The sequence below is a fragment of the Xyrauchen texanus genome, chromosome 20 (assembly GCF_025860055.1).
Source record: "Xyrauchen texanus isolate HMW12.3.18 chromosome 20, RBS_HiC_50CHRs, whole genome shotgun sequence".
In the NCBI taxonomy this organism is placed as follows: domain Eukaryota; kingdom Metazoa; phylum Chordata; class Actinopteri; order Cypriniformes; family Catostomidae; genus Xyrauchen; species Xyrauchen texanus.
Window position 1 is genome coordinate 16,790,491 of NC_068295.1, and position 12,787 is coordinate 16,803,277.

The 12,787-nt window shown below is 40.2% G+C and overlaps 1 pseudogene; it reads left to right on the forward strand.

The window, feature by feature from the left end:
• The first annotated feature begins 442 nt into the window (after positions 1–442).
• On the forward strand, positions 443–11,974 carry LOC127660330 (ras association domain-containing protein 4-like; annotated as a pseudogene).
• Positions 11,975–12,787: the final 813 nt, after the last annotated feature.

Here is a 12,787-nt window from a genome sequence, read left to right on the forward strand (position 1 = left end):
TGTTGACTTGGTTGATGATAGGATTAAGGCTTAGTGGCACGTTTCTGTCTGAAAAGATCTATCAATCTATCTATCTATCTATCTATCTATCTATCTATCTATCTATCTATCTGTCTGTCTGTCTGTCTGTCTGTCCGTCCGTCCGTCCGTCCGTCCGTCCGTCCGTCCGTCCGTCCATCCATCCATCCATCCACAGTGCTGAAAAGAGAGAAAAAAGACTGCTAAAGTAAAGAAATAGGGAAGGTGTATAAGATTATACAGTTTAATTATACAATCAAAGTAAATCTTATCTACATTACAGTAATAAACATAAAGATTTTTGCAAACATCTTTAGTAGATAATAAGAGTATGATCCAGTTTCTACTGTGAATTGTGCATTTGAAGTTTGTTAAGTAACATATTATGCATTTTCACATCATTGTTCAAAATCAAACTCCTAATATGACTTCACGTATGTCTGCTGTATTGTACTCCTCCCAAAGTGATATTCCATAACTTCACTGCCTCCAATTGAATATCTGGTGTCTACAACTGCCTTTCTAGCACGTACTGTGCACTCGAAACAGAGCTCAGACACAAGCCAGCAGGATATCCTCCACCTGACAAAAGAGTTTATTGTATCGCTGCAGGAAGAGGGCGAGCTGATCGTGGAGGGTTTACTCAACATCTCCTGGGGCATGAAGAGGCCAATAAGATTCCAAATGCATGATGACAATGAGCGGTTTTACTATGGCTGCTTAGGAGCTTGGAGGTCGGGGAACTCAAAGTCCAGCTGGTGGGTGAAACAGCCTGAACCCTGCGACACCACACCTAGATGTGTGTATGTTTCCTTCATTAGGACTTAAATCTGTTTCTCTCATCACAGTAATTGAGTCACTGGCATATCAAGGCATATATAGGCCAGTTTATTTATTGATTTATTTTAAACAAATTAATACTTTTATTTGATATTCAACATCTTTTTGATGCACTCAGTGTTTTTCTTTTTGACTATTAAGAAGTTAAAAGGGTCAATTCCATGTAAGAAATCAGGCACCATACTGACAGCTAGGATATGTTTCACAGGGCATTGAACCCTTTCTACTAACACAATAATACATATATTAATAAAAGTTATAATAGGTGCTGTTGACCCATGGTCATTGTTCAAAGGGTTTTGTTTTGAGAAAATTTACTGACACATGTTAACTGGTTGAAAGCTGATCATGTGTGGTGGTGTTTTTTTTTACCCACAGAGGAAATGTTTAATTAGAAGCCTGGGCTCCTCTAGTCTCACGTGCAGCACACACCTGTGTCATGGAAATTATAATCAGCTCTTTGTATCATGTGCAAAGCTGCAGTGACCTTGATTTTATATTATATTCTGAGCAAAAAGATTTAGCATGTAACCATTATTAGATAATAATTGTAATAGTAGATCATAATTGATAAGAGTACAAATCAATTTTACTAATTATAAAGTAACAAAATGATAAATTTTTAAGATTAATCAGAAGTTTTTTGTTGTTGTTTTTTGTTTTTACAATATATTCTAGTTAGTCTTTTTAAGGCAAATTATGCATATTTCATACCCTTTTCAACGTTGGAGGTTTTTTAATGTCATAATCTTTAAACTAAATGCATAACTACATGTTGTATCATTATGTTTGTTTATGTTTTTGTTTTCATTTCTACCCTAAATTGGCTTACCCTAAATAGCTGCTACTTCCTCATTAACATTGTCTTTGCTCTTTGTTTTTGATTTCGACATCCTGGAAATAAATGTTTTCAGATCTGTGCTATCAGTGTTAAATCAAAGTCTGAATGCTTGAACATCTGGCAAATGATTAAACACACAGATTAAACCCAATCTTAGGAAAATTAAATGGGTTAAGCATCATTTTTATTACCATGTTTATAAAGCAAAGTGCAAGGAACAGCAATTATGAACAGGTCTGTACCAGATTATCACTATTGCTCATGTCTCTCTCTGCTGGCTCTTCTTCTGCAGGTGTGGATGAATATAGTGCTGAGGAGGTTGTTCCTCCATTGTTGAGAATGAGAAGTGATGCAAGGTTCATGAAGTTCAAAAGAAGATACAAAATCCACAACTCTGCTGATTCACAGAGGTTAAAATGACACAGCTTCTCCATCAATGGCCATTTTTACAATCACAAAGTCATTTAAATAACTTTAGTGTTAAGAAGTTTATTTTATATTATAAGATGCTATTATGAAACTATCTATAAACCTTTCACTTAGAGAAAACTAAGGCAGCATCTCAGACTGAAGGTAAGGATGAGTTGGAACTTGTCATTGCTCCAAGCTCAGGACAATAGCACAATAGTGCACATTGAAAGAAAGAACGCGTTGTGCCAGGCAAGGGGCTTAGTGCTCTCATAAAGTGCCGCAGCAGCATCTGTGAGGGGAAGTGTCCGTCATCCAAGTGTTCATGTTGTACATCAGTCTTGTGAGATGGATGCAGGTGCTGAGAGGCAGTGTTTTCCTGTACAGGCGTTCCCCTTGGCAGAACATATGTTTTAGTAATGCATGTCACTTCCCCCTCTCATTAAGTCCCTGAAAGGTCATATAGGTTAGCCTGGCTGCAAAGATCTCTTCGCAGATGTGGAGAAGTTTCTTTGCATGGGTTTTGAATGCTTTGCAAACCAAAGCAGCAAGTAATGATGTGATCTATCTACAAGAGTCTGCAGTTGCATGTATGTTTATTTAATTGTTTCACTCTGTTTGAGTAGTATATACAGGTATTGCTAGACTTGTGCTGTTTGTTTTCTGTGTTGTACTGTGTTGAACTTGCATCGTTTAAAGTGTGTGTGCTCACTGACATGACATAAGCGTGCAGCTGGGTTCAACTACAGTAACGCATTCCAAAATGGCTAGAAATCTAAGGGTAACCATCGATAACCAACTCAGTTTCACAGACCACATCTCAAAGACAGCAGGATCATGTAGTGACACTCTACTGTACAATATCAGGAAAATAAGACCCTTCCTCTCTGAGCATGCCACACAACTTCTTTTTCAGTCACTTGCCATAACTTGACTGGACTACTTTAACGCTCTCATTGCAGGCCTTCCTGTATGCGCAATCAGGCCCCTGCAAATTATACGTCTGGTCTTTAATCCAAGATGGCGGCGCGGTAGCACGCAGCGGCCACTCCGGATCCACAACGGTGCTATTTTTGTTAAAAAAGCCCGACTTTTGCAACACATGGACATCGGAGCAACCAGTGTTCGTGTCTACCATCGCCAGACACTACTCAAATATAAGAATCATGCAAAAACCAAGCTGCATGATGACCTGCAGGAGGCGCTACGCGTACTCGGCTTGCTGCGGAGACCAGGCCTCCAGCCCTCGGCGTCGCCTGATGCCGGTGGCCGGGGAGAGGACGTCGTAAGCAGTGTGCGAGAAAGCGAAGCGCGGAAAGAGGGCGGGGTCCATGCTAGGCTAAAAACAAACCCAAGCCGGCCGGCTCTCCCGTCTATCCTGCTCTCAAATGTTTGCTCCTGGACAATAAACTGGACTATATCCGACTCCAGCAGGCTACGCAGCGTGAGTTTAGAGACTGCTGCGTCTTTGTTTTCACGGAGACGTGGCTCAGCGACAGAGTTCGGATGCCGCCATTCAGCTAGACGGGCTCGCCTCGTTTCGTGCCGACAGAAATACAGCTCTCTGCGGTAAGACTCGCGGTGGTGGCTTGTGTGTTTACATCAACACAGAATGGTGCAAGAACTCTATGTTAGTCTCTAGTTACTGTTCATCGCTGTTGGAGCTTGTGACTGTTAGATGCAGACCTTTTTATCTACCACGGAAATTCACCACTGTTTGCATAACCGAGTTTACATTCCCCCAGCCTAAAGCTAAGGAAGCGCTCTGTGAACTGTATGGGGCTATGAGCTGAACTGCAGAACGCTCACCCCGACGGACTGTTTATTGTCGCCGGAGATTTCAACCATGCAAATCTCAAGACAGTGCTCCCTAAATTCCATCAGTATGTGGACTTTGCAACGAGAGGGCTGAACGCGCTTGATCTTGTTTACACAAACATCCCAGGCGCGTGCGGGCGGAGCCCCGCCCCACCTCGGCTACTCAGACCACATCTCTGTTATGTTAATTCCAGCATACAGACCGGCTCGTCAGACGCACAAAACCGCTTCAGAAGCAGGTGAAAACCTGGCCAGCAGGAGCCATCTCTGCTCTTCAGGACTGTTTTGAGTGTACTGACTGGCACATGTTCAGGGAGGCTGCAACATATGGCGATTCTACCAACTTGGAGGAATACACAGCATCAGTGACCAGCTACATCAGCAAGTGCATTGATGATGTCACTTTCTCCAAGACCATCACCACACGCTCCAACCAGAAGCCGTGGATGACTGCGGAGGTGCGCACGCTGCTGAGGTCCCGAGACTCCGCCTTCAGAGCAGGCGATAAGGCAGCCCTAAGAACAGCTAGGGCCAAACTGTCACGGGCAATCAGAGAGGCAAAGCCGCGACACGCCCAGAGAATCCACAGTCACTTCCAGGACAGCGGTGACACGCGGCGCATGTGGCAGGGCATCCAGGCCATCACCAACTACAGGACAACATCAGTTGCCTGTGACAAAGATGCCTCCCTTCCATATGCGCTGAACGACTTCTACGCTCGGTTTGAAGTGCAGAACGACGTGATGGCGAGGAAGTCCACCCTCCTCCCAACGCACCAGGTGCTCTGTCTTACCACGGCAGATGTGAGGAAAACTCTACGTAGAGTCAACCCACGGAAGGCTGCTGGACCAGACAACATTCCTGGCAGAGTGCTCAGAGGATGTGCAGACCAGCTAGCAGATGTTCTTACCGACATCTTCAACATCTCTCTGAGCAGCGCCGTTGTTCCAACGTGCTTCAAGGCCACCACCATCATCCCCATGCCAAAGAAGTCTTCAGTGTCCTGCCTCAACGACTACCGCCCCGTCGCGACTTACACCCATCATCATGAAGTGCTTCGAGAGGCTCGTCATGAGGCAGATTAAGACCCAGCTGCCCCCTCACTAGACCCACTGCAGTTTGCGTGATCGTTCAAACCGCTCAACGGACGATGCCATCACCACAACCCTCCATCTGGCCCTCACCCACCTAGACAATAAGGACTCATACGTTCGAATGCTGTTCATAGATTTCAGCTCAGCATTCAACACAATCATTCCCCAGCACCTGATTGGAAAGCTGAACCTGCTGGGCCTGGACACATCCCTCTGCAACTGGATCCTGGACTTCCTGACTGGGAGACCTCAGTCAGTCCGGATCGGGAACAGCATCTCCACCACCACCACACTGAGCACTGGGGCCCCCAGGGCTGTGTGCTCAGTCCACTGCTGTTCACTCTGCTGACTCACGACTGTGCAGCAATGCACAGCTCGAATCACATCATCAAGTTCGCCGATGACACGACCGTGGTGGGTCTCATCAGCAAGAACAACGAGTCAGCATACAGAGAGGAGGTGCAGCTGCTGACGAACTGGTGTAGAGCCAACAACCTGTCCCTGAATGTCGACAAAACAAAAGAGATGGTTGTTGACTTTAGGAGAGCACAAGGTGAACACACTCCGCTGAACATCGACGGCTCCTCTGTGGAGATTGTCAAGAGCACCAAATTTCTTGGTGTTCACCTGGCGGAGAACCTCACCTGGTCCCTCAACACCAGCTCTATCACCAAGAAAGCCCAGCAGCTGCCTCTACTTTCTTCGAAGTCTGAGGAAAGCACATCTCCCAACCCCCATCCTCACTACATTCTATAGAGGGACTATTGAGAGCATCCTGAGCAGCTGCATCACTGCCTGGTTTGGGACTTGCACCGCTTCGGACCGCAAAGCCCTGCAGAGGATAGTGAGGACAGCTGAGAAGATCATTGGGGTCTCTCTTCCCTCCATCAAAGACATTTACAAAAAACACTGTATCCGCAAAGCAACCAGCATTGTGGACGACCCCACACACCCCTCACACAAACTCTTTACCCTCCTCCCGTCTGGCAAGAGGTACCGAAGCATTCGGGCCCTCACGGCCAGACTGTGTAACAGCTTCTTCCCCAAGCCATCAGACTCCTCAATACTCAGAGACTGGTTTGACACACACGTGTCCTGAGTTGCACTTTAATTACTGTCACTTTATAACTGTCTGCTACCTCAATAACTGCTATGTGCATAGAATATTATCTCATAGTATGTTATGTTTACATTTTTAGAAACTGTCATCTTTTTGCACTACTGAGTACTGGTCGGCGCTGCACTGTCTATTGTCCTGTTCATTGTCAGTAATTTGTTGTACTGTCCTGTACTTTTTGCACATGTTTGCACGTGCACTTTATATAGGTAGTTTATATAGGTATTTTATTTCGTTGTGTAGTCTCATGTGGTCCTATGTTGGTCCTTTGTTGTTTTTATGTAGCACCATGGTCCTGGAGGAACGTTGTCTCGTTTTGCTGTGTACTGTACTAACTGTATATGGTTGAAACGACAATAAAAACCACTTGACTTGACTTGACTTGACTAATGAACCAAAGAGAGTGCATGTTACACCACTTCTTGTTTTTCTTAACTGGCTGCTGGTTGATGCACATATCAAATTCAAAGCTCTGTTGCTGTCATACAGAACTGTCACTGGGTCTGCTCCAGCATCCCTAATAATTTCTACAGAGCTACATTTCCACCAGAAGCCTGCAGTCGGCTTATGAGTGGTGCCCTGTTGTACCAACACAAAGAGCCACTGTGACGGAGTAGGGCCGGGTCGTGATTTTACACACCCAGCCCCTTATCAGGCTAATCAAGCCTCCGGTAGGGATAAAGGCCAACTGCGGATGGTGGTGTGAGAGAGAGAGAGATCATTTACGGGCAGCTGTCCGTCCTATGTGTGTCTTTTGGTTTATTTCTTCATTAAACTATTATTTATATTGTCAAGTCGGTTCGCGGGGAGGGGCTCACTGCCAATCACATGGAGCAGGAGAAGCGCTGCTAGGGGCGGGGGAGACCCCTTCTGTTCCCTGATAACGCGGCGGGGCATTCGTCCACCAGGTGCTGGAGGATTGCCTTCGATCCGCCCAGGGAAGTGCGGCTAGTCGTCCGATAGAGGGTGGAGGAGTGGCCGAGGACCAAGCTACGGTATATTGGAGAACCGGCGAGTGTTCTTTCTTTCTCTCTCTCTCTCCTCTCTCTCTCTCTCTCTCTCTCTCTCTCCCACTGCCGCTCTGCATTGGCCCTTTCCCTCTCTTTTAAATTTTTCATTTACTTTTTGTTGGGGGGTACTGCACTGTTACAGGGAGTACTCCCCTATTTTTCATTATTGTTTCCCTCCCCCTGTCCACTCCCAGATTGAGGAAGGCGTGGATGACCTGCCGGCAGACGGGGCATAAGAAACACCCTCCCCCAGGGAAGGGGGGTGTACGTCATGCCGGGGGCTCCCCGGCCTGAGAGAACAAGGGAGGAATGTGACAGGGTAGAGGGCGAGCCAGTCATGATTTTACACACCCAGCCCCTTATTAGGCTAATCAAGCCTCCGAGAGGGATAAAGGCCGACTGCAGATGGTGGTGCGACAGAGAGAGAACATTTACGGGCAGCTTTCCGTTTGTGTCTTTTGGTTTATTTCTTCATTAAACTATTATTTATAAGCCGGTTCTCGCCTCCTCCTTTCCATTAAACTGCTTTACAGGCACCAAAATACTTTTCCTGGACTTTCGGTTTCGCTGTACCATGTTGGTAGAATCACCTTCCCAACTTTATCCAGACTCCAAGCAGACTCGCTCTCTGTCTTCAGAAAACAGCTAAAACCACATCTTTTCTATGAGCACTTAACCATTCACTAAAAAAAAATCTAATAAAATAACAAATATATATATATATATATATATATATATATATATATATATATATATATATATATTACTCTAATCTGTCTTGGTACTACTATTCTGATGCTAGTGAAACTTTGTAATGCAGCACTTTTCGTACCACTGTCTCCTTAAGATTTAATTGCTTATGCTGTATTATTCCTCTTTTGTAAGTCGCTTTGAAAAAAAAAGAGTCTGCCAAATGAATAAATGGGAATGTAAATGTAATGATACGATAAGCATCCTAGTTTGGATTGGCAATACATTTTTATTTTAAATTCAGCCAAAGGTCATCTTTACCTATTTTATGTAAATTTATTTATTTATTAAAATTATGTATCACCCTTTGAACAGAATGATTTCACATTCAATTACACTATGAATATGCTCCATGTGCTTTGCTTAAAGGGGTCATGACATACTCTTAATATATATATATATATATATATATATATATATATATATATATATATATATATATATATGTGTGTATATCTGATAATTTTGTTGAACTATTTTGCACCAAAATATTCATAATCTAGTAATACATGATAATTTTCCACCCTGTCTCTGGCCCTCTTAATGAAATGCCCCTTTTGGCCTAAGCACCTCCTTCAAACTTTAATGTAAATGCCCACTGTTATGATTGCTATTATTGTGCAGCTCCTCAAATACAGCCATATTTGAAACTCAATCTGAAGTGTATGAACAATCTTCACAACTTTATAAAACAAATTTTCAGGTTTCACACATAACACATCTCCAACACATTGCATTTTAACTGTTCATCTCAACCATAACATTCAGCACCATAAACGATCAAACAGTCAAAACATTCATGAATTAAACTGTTTACTCATGGTTTTGCTATTGAATCCATGTGTTTTTAACTGCCCCATTCTTCATTAACATTTCTTTTGCAAAGCTTGAATCATATAATGACTGGCTCACAAGAAATCCACGCAAATAAGAAACAAGACGTACATATAAACTGTATCATCCTGCACTGAGGTACACGTTACAACATATCAAAATGGACTAAGACGTTTATTCTCAAAACAGCAAGAGGCAGAGCAGCTGATGAAACTGAATGGCTTCTCATTTTCAGAGTTGTAACTTGACACTGCGTCTTTTAAAAGCAGTACGAGGTACATGACAGCCATCAAATCCATCTGTCTAGAGCATGTTTATATACAAAAATAATTCAAAATAGTCCAGTTGGGTTTCCTTTGGTTTTCAGGAATAGTTCAGCCACACTAGGCCTGTTTATTCTGCTCTCTTTCTCTGTTTACAAAGGGTGGGTTCAATGGTGCAATGATGTAATGTAGGCGTTTTTCACTGTATAGATGATCATGAATGTGGCAGAGTGGAGGGCGGGGCCGGGTCGTGATTCTACACACCCGGTACCTTATCAGGCTAATCAAGCCTCCGAGAGGGATAAAGGCTGACTGCGGAGAATTACTAGACCCCCTAGTGATGTAGGGAAGTCGCAGAAGTAGAGAACGAGGCATTTTTGCAGCTTGGTTTCAATGAATGCTTTTTTTATTGAGTTCTGAAATTTACAAATGTATTATTCTTTATAGTAGAATGACATCTAATATGTCATATATCATGAGGAATCAAGGAAAATTTGATTCCTCATGACATGACCGCTTCAACTGAACATATATTTTACATAATTATTTTCAGCATTGAACAGTGTGAAAAATTAAATAAAGTCCACAAGATTAATATGAAACTCACATAGCAATGAACTGTTTTGTTTTTGTTGTTTTTTTCATAATGTTTTTGTTGTTATAATTTATAATTTTATAATATATAATTTTGACAGCAACCTTTATTTTATTGAATTATAATTGTAGAATTATAATTTATATATAAAGGTGCCATTATTTCTAAGACCATCCTGGAGTTTGTTAAGAGTGAAATCTGTAAATTTGTATTTATTTTATTGTCTTAAAAACATCATTTATGAAAGATTTAATATCCACAACGAATTATAGAAGACATGAAGCTTAACTCTTTTACTTTCTTTTTGGACATATTTTTTACTCCATCCTATGGATCAATGACTAATGTCCGAGTGAACAGAACTATGACAACACAGCAAGTTCTCATTAATAAGTTTTGGGTAAATTTTGTCTAATTCTAATAAATACAATAATCTTTATCTGCTCATTACGACCCTGCTCTGTACTTTTACATGTTGAGAATAAGGCAGATTTAAGGCAGAAGTTTGTCCTCCATCTACTCCATATATCAGTGGGTAAAGGTTAACTTTATTAAGTTTCCCTTACTAGAAATAAGAGTCAAACTGAGTATGCAGAATATAAGATTTTTGCTCGTCTTTTGTCATCAGAGAGAACTAAGCTTAAAACATAGAATTTGGTATTTTGACTGCTGCATGGCCAATGTGAAAATATATTTACTCTGGAAACTGACCATGGGGAAGAGATTACATATGATGTGAGTATTTTTGTACATTTCAAAGGTCATTCAGAAAGTGCTTCCCCAGACAAACTTACATTATGTTTTACAAATATAGATACAGTAAACAACAATGTCATTTCCAGATGCTAAATATCAAGTCTAATTTTAGAAGCCTATCCAGGAGACTTAACAATGGTACAAATCTTTCTATTGTTGATCCCATTGGTTTGTTTTGAAAATGCTGATGCAAACGTGCAAGTTGGCATCTCTTTGCCATTTTTGTTAATATGGAGACATACATTGGTATTTAAAATCATTGATTAAAAGACTTTCAATATTTTAAATTTTAAAGCGATATGTCGTGTCTTTCAGGTAGCACATTATATTACGTTTGAAATGCCTGTTTTGGACAGCTTCATCAAGAAACTGAAGGAAGAGGAAGAGAGAGAGATTTTAAAATTGTCAAAAAAGTTAGTAATACGACACCTTGTAGTTTTGTTCCTATAACTGACAAAATCGAACTGTCCTGTGACACAATAAATCAATAGTCAAACAAACCACAAAGTAAAGGACACAATATCTTGTTGAACATATCTTACAAATATACAGATACAGTGCACTGTTATTACAGAAATTGGATGTCATCTCTCAGAGTACTAATCATGTGTGAGAAAATGTGCAGAATGTATAAGTCAGGTAAGTTTTTTTTTGGTGAAGATATCAGTGCAATAACTAATGTAAAAAATGTATGCTACTGTTGTTTTACACACAATTATCAGGTATTGATTAATTATCTAAAATGTGATTTTATGATGCACTTATGCTCCATGATTTCAAACTATTCTATATTTTGTAAATGTTTATTAAACTTAAAACATACATATTACATTCCTGATATTGTTTTTACAGTAATTATATTATTTTCCATAATTTTTTTAATAAAATTAATATATGTGGAACTGTGTTCATATGTATCATCTTGGTTTTGCTTATGTATTAATGGCTTTTTCTACAGTATGTCAATTGTTATGTTAGTTTTGTACTCACATGTAGAATACCTGTATATCCAGTAACTCATGACACTCTCAATAATTTGCAAAACCCTTGGACAATATATTAAGTCAATGTGGTGATATCATTGTATTTAAAATGAATACTCATGTCCCTACCCTGGTTCATTACCACATTGTACTCCAATAGGCCTTTTCATTATCTCAAATCATTGTTCGTATGATTGTTTTAGTGCTTTAAAAAGCAATTGTGCTGTTTCCCTCATATTGTTCTTTGAGTGACCCTTACATTGAGGCTGTTCCCACGAGCTATAAAAGGGAATATGTTGTTGAGCCTAAAACATAAAGTCAGTGCTTTCTGGCTTGAGTGCACATGTTACACAGTGGGAGGCATCCTGGGAAGCAAAGAACATTACACTACTTGAGGTGTTTCCCTTTCCCTGGACAAGTAGTAAAAAGAGAAGAAATGACTTGTGTGTTTGTGTACACTTGTCCAGTTGGTCACATAATGCCACTTACAATATCTCAGTTAGGCTATATTTTTTTAAATATCTATTAAATATGTCAAGCATTTGTATTTAATAGTGTGATAATGACAACTTAAATATGATTAAATACATTTGTATATGTATTATTTTTAAAACTTCAAAGAATTGTTCAAGTAAGATTAAACATGTATGCACACATGACATTTCTTATACATTTATTATCATTTACCCTCTTGCATGAATGTGCATTAATCACAAAACAACAGTGTTACTATAGATTTTGATTTTTAATTACGTTTTTATTTCTATTTTATATCAATCTGTCATTCCATATTAGTTTTAGTTTTCGTTAGTTTTCACACTTTGTCTGTTTTAGTTTAGTTTTTGTTTTCTCAGTTTCAGTTTAGTTTGTTATTATTTTAGTTAGTTATTTTAGTTTTAGTATTTTTCATGGCTGCCAAAGCAGAAGCATTTACTGGTATCATTTAAAAATGTCTAACATCATTACATTTCTCAGGGCAGTCTTGTTGTTACCACTATCTATTTGTAGTAGTGTGTATAATTTGGATTAATTATTCATAGGGTGAATCTGGGTAAAGTGACAAAGGACATTTAAACTTTGTCCCCATTGTATCCATATGAATTTCCTTAGAAGGTTATAAATCATTAACTAATCTTTGGGAAGTAAACAATTAATGGGATAGCTCAACCAAAAATGAAAATTCTCTCATCATTTACTCACCATCCCAGATGTGTCTAACTTTCTTTCATCTGCTGAACACAAAGTAAGATTTTTAGAAAAATATTTCAGCTCTGCAGGTCCAAAAAATATAAGTAATCACAGTACAAAAGTCTGAAGCTCAAAAAAGCACATAAAGGTAGCATCTTTTTTTTACTGTACATTTTGACATTAGCAGTCTCATTGGTGATCTTTCCTGTAGACTGCAATTTCAAGATATATAGTGAAAACTTTTCTTCTGTTCTCACCCAAAACCAATTAGA